We start from the raw sequence: 4,751 nt of genomic DNA on the forward strand, positions 1-4,751 counted from the left end.
GGTAGGAGGGGGTGGGGTCGGAGGGGAGGAGGCGGTAGAATAGGGGATTGTGAAGCTGACTGAGCGCTTCCCTCCTGTAAAGGTCCGCGCGCCACACCACCACTGCTCCACCTATATCACAGGAGTGGTTGTGTGGTAAGTAGTTTGCTTACCAACCACATGGTTCTGGGTTCAGTCCCCATGCATGGCATCTTGGGCAAGTGTCTTCAACTATAGCCTCAGGCTGACCAAAGCCTTGTGAGTGGATTTGGTAGACGAAAACTGAAAGAAGCCCGTCGTATATATGTATATATATATATGTATGTGTGTATGTTCGTGTGTCTGTGTTTGTTCCCCCAGCATCGCTTGACAACCTATGCTGGTGTGTTTATGTCCCCGTAACTTAGCGGTTCGGCAAAAGAGACCAATAGAATAAGTACTAGGCTTACAAAGAATAAGTCCTGGGGTTGATTTGCTCGACTAAAGGTGGTGCTCCAGCATGGCCACAGTCACATGACCGAAATAAATAAAAGAATAAAGGAACATATATGTATATGTGTGTGTGTGTGTGTGTGTGTCTTTATGTTTGTGCCACCACTACCACCACCACCACCACTTGGCAGCTACTGTTGGTTTGTTTACATCCCCATAACTTAGTAGTTCAGAAAAAGTGGCCAATAAAAAAGGTATCAGACTTCAAAAAAAGAACTAAAAAGTACAGGGTTGACTTATTTGACTTATTTGACTTATTTGACTAAAACCCTTCAAGGTGGTGCTACAGCATGGCCACAGTTCAATAACAGAAACAAATAAAAGACGACGGGTATTTTTAATTCTGGATTCCTTTCCTGCAGAAATCTTTGTCTTGCTACTTTAGGATTCCTGTCCATCTCCATTAAATAAAAATCTCTCTACATATCAAAATAGCATTTTTTTTTTTCCTTACAAAATTTTGTTTACTTACAAAAGTGAAATAGTTTAAAGTAAAAGTTCTTGACATGTCAAACTATATTAGAGTAGATGATGGAGGCAGACATAATCTGGTGGTTGTGGAATATTTATTCAAAGGATAGGCTTAAGTCTGGCAAGTTAATAAACTTTAAAAAATATAAATCAGGGTTAATCTTTTTTGTGTATGACCAGTTCGTGAGTCATGTGTTTCTGTCTGTTCCGGATAGTAGTAGTAGTAGTAGTTTCATCCTCCCTTTTCTTACTGGAGTGGTTTTTGCTCCATAATAAGATTTGAGCTCAGCATTGCAATAGTTACACTGAAAGCTAGTGACACTGCAATCCCGTAACACTGCTAACCAGAGACGCTGCATACCATTGACACTGCACGCTGGTGGCACTGCAAGCCAGAGACACTACAAGCTGGTGACACTGTAAGACAGTGTCACAGTAAGTTGGTGATGTTGTACAATTAGATAATTGTGGCACCTTGTGTGGTGACTCTGTGATGAGGCAACTTCTGTGTAGTCACTCATCTTTCTAGAAAGTGCAACTAAATCTTCCTCAGCTCCCATTCTACAGTATCTTTTGAAAAAGATGAAAGGTTGTTTTGATATTCTAGTGCAGGGGTTTTCAAACTTTTTGACTTGCGGACCCCTTTATATTTCAGGCTTTACCTTAGGGACCCCCTTATAAATGCTTATGAAATTTATACATTAATATTTGCTTAAAATAACATATATTTTTTACATTTATTTATTTAACAGTATTTAACAAATAGGTTTATTGTCAATTAAAAGATTTCGATTAAAAAACATATATAAAATCAAATTGCCCATAAAAAGTATTTGCTGTCTACGGACCCCCTGTCATGTCATTGCTGACCCCCTGTGGTCCGCGGACCACAGTTTGAAAACCCCTGCTCTAATGGCAGATATAATACATTGTTTCTCATGTTTCCTGGAGTTAGATGCCCCATTGTGGGTTGACATGCTAGATACTGAGGGGTTGGTAAGGAGTGGTCAGATGTGTTGAAATATCGGCTCCTTGGTTATCCCAACATGCATAGGAAAATACTGTGAAGGTTCTTGTGAAAGCAATTACCCATCTGATGATGGCCTGTTTCACCAATGTAGTAGGTATTGCATGGTTTACATGTGATGCCATATATGTTGTTGGCTGACTCAACCATCAAAAAATTCCTCTTTTCTTTAGAACTGACCATGTCTTCCCTTATTTTTAGTCTCTCTTCTCACTTTCTCCCAAATCTGTTTCCTGTCTCTCTTCCAACAACTTCAGTGCAAGTACAAATTTCAGGCCTTGTGCTTTTAATAGAAAATATTATTATTGTTATTATTACTCTAAGGCGGCGAGCTGTCAGAATCATTAGTACGCTGGGTGAAATGCTTAGCTGTATTTCGTCTGCTGCTATGTTTTGAGTTCAGACTCTGCCGAGGTTGACTTTGCCTTTCATCCTTTCAGGGTCGATAAATTAAGTACCAGTGAAACACTGGGGTCGATGTAATTGACTTATCCCCCCCCCCCCCAAAAAAATGGCGGCTCTTGTGGCAAAATTTTAAACCATTACTACTACTACTACTACTACTAGTAGCACTACTACTACTACTACTACTAGTAGCACTACTACTACTACTACTAGTAGCACTACTACTACTACTACTACTACTAGTAGCACTACTACTACTACTACTACTACTACTATTACTACTACTACTAGCACTACTACTACTACTACTACTACTACTACTACTACTACTACTACTACTACTACGAAATACATCAAGACTTAATGTAATGGTATCTGTGTTTGAAACGACTACATTGATCTGCCACCATACAATCATCACTATTTTTAATGTTTTCAATAATACCCTATTTGTATCTAATTATATATTAGACTAGTTAATGAAGATAATTTCTTTTGACATAATTGGTACATTCCTAAGCTATTGTGTCATAGAGAAAATGATTAATCAGGTTAGTTAATTAATTAATGAAGGTTATTTAGTTTACAAGGCCAACGGGTTTTAAACGACTGAAGGGGAGAAACAGTACTCTGTTAGGTTATTGTTGTTGTTGTTGTTGTTGTTGCTTAACCCTAGGTCTGTACTGATTGAGCAAACTCATGAATAAAAGCTTTCTGGCCATGACCATCATGCCTTATTTTGTTTCAAATATCATATATTGAACACTACATTATCTAGTTTAGTCTTAGATATCATTCTTAAAATAATAGGATATGATTTATGGAAACATTGGCTGTTATTTTTAGCAGGTCAAGCAACAATGTAGAGGCGGTATGAGGCTTTGATGTTCGTTTCTTTTGTGTATTCCTGTCAATTAATATTCCTTGTTCTCATGTTCTTTGTCTTTTGTGCATGTATTTTGCAACAAGCTAACAGGTACATAATATGTTTGTTAGGCATGGCTTTGTGGTTAAAAAAACTTACTTTGCTTCCACGTGCTGTGCCATCTTAAGTCTAGGGCATGCTGGGCTATTGTCTGAAGTTCTCACATGTCTAGGAGCCCAATTCTGATCTATTTATGTTGTGACCTGCTCTCATTAAATAACTAAAGGCTATATGACCCAACACTAATTTTCCCATGGCCTCACGCATCTAGGGACCCAGTTCTGATCTATCTGTTGTGACCTACTGTCAATAAATAAATAAATGCTATAGGGCCCAGCACATTAATTTAATAGGGTCTCACAAGTCTAAGGGCACAATTCTGATGTATTTATGTTGGGGGTCTGCTGTCATTAAATAATGCTATAGGGCTCAGCACACTTATTTACCCAGAGTCTTAAAAGTTTAAGGGTCCAATTTTGATCTGTTTATGTTGTGACATGCTATCAGTAAATAAATAAATGCTATAGGGCCCAGTGCACATTGATATGCCCAGGATCTATGGGTCCTTTTGGTTTTCTGAACTCTGTTGCTTTGCCCTAACACATTTTATTCACCAAATATGTAATACAATTTACTAATAAGTGCAGTTTGTATTTTTCTTGGCTAATATCTAAAAACTGTGGCCTGCATTTGTTCTTGTAGTAAAAATTTAAATATTTTAAATTAAAAACAAAAAAAAAATAGAATTTCATTTAATTTTTCTTTGCTAAATTAAAAAAAAAACGTCTTAGTTTTTAGAATCTTCAGCAGACCATGAAACTTATTACTAAGGCATTGACTCCTGAAGTTGAAAATGTGGAATCCATATCAGCTTGCTACCAAGGTTTCCATCTTGTTATTTTTATGGTATGGATTAATGAGGTGTAACAAAGATGTTTTACTAAAATATTTCCTTGAATCATCACCGGAATCTCTTCATCCACTGGAAAATTATTATTCACCATAAAGATCATTGAACTTATCCAATTTCTTCTGGAGTAGTATCTGTAGTCAAGTAAATTAAATGCTGAAAATTAATCTGCTTCAAGGTGAAAAAAAATGTCTAAGGTTATCTTTTATGTGTGTCATCATCATCGTTTAACGTCCGCTTTCCATGCTAGCATGGGTTGGACGATTTGACTGAGGACTGGTGAAACCGGATGGCAACACCAGGCTCCAGTCTGATTTGGCAGAGTTTCTACAGCTGGATGCCCTTCCTAACGCCAACCACTCAGAGAGTGTAGTGGGTGCTTTTACGTGTCACCCGCACGAAAACGGCCACGCTCGAAATGGTGTCTTTTATGTGCCACCCGCACAAGCCAGTCCAGGGGCACTGGCAACGATCTCGCTCGAAAATCCTACAGGGGCCAGTCAGGCGGTACTGGCAACGGCCACGCTCAAAATGGTGCATCT

The 4,751-nt window shown here is 38.3% G+C and overlaps 1 protein-coding gene and 1 long non-coding RNA gene across 2 annotated transcripts in view; one reads left to right on the forward strand and one right to left on the reverse strand.

Moving 5' to 3' along the window:
* The window catches only part of LOC106869477 (cytochrome c oxidase assembly protein COX11, mitochondrial), a gene marked incomplete at its 5' end in the record, with an annotated part of 205,107 nt that overhangs the window by 31,178 nt on the left and 169,178 nt on the right, over positions 1 to 4,751 (forward strand). The window lies entirely within an intron of this gene.
* Positions 4,036 to 4,751, reverse strand: part of LOC128248114 (uncharacterized) — a 3,607-nt gene continuing 2,891 nt past the window's right edge. Inside the window, exon 2 of the long non-coding RNA XR_008264384.1 lies at positions 4,036 to 4,343. This is a non-coding gene — a long non-coding RNA (uncharacterized LOC128248114). The remainder of the gene's footprint in view (positions 4,344 to 4,751) is intronic.

Source organism: Octopus bimaculoides, chromosome 6 (assembly GCF_001194135.2).
Source record: "Octopus bimaculoides isolate UCB-OBI-ISO-001 chromosome 6, ASM119413v2, whole genome shotgun sequence".
In the NCBI taxonomy this organism is placed as follows: domain Eukaryota; kingdom Metazoa; phylum Mollusca; class Cephalopoda; order Octopoda; family Octopodidae; genus Octopus; species Octopus bimaculoides.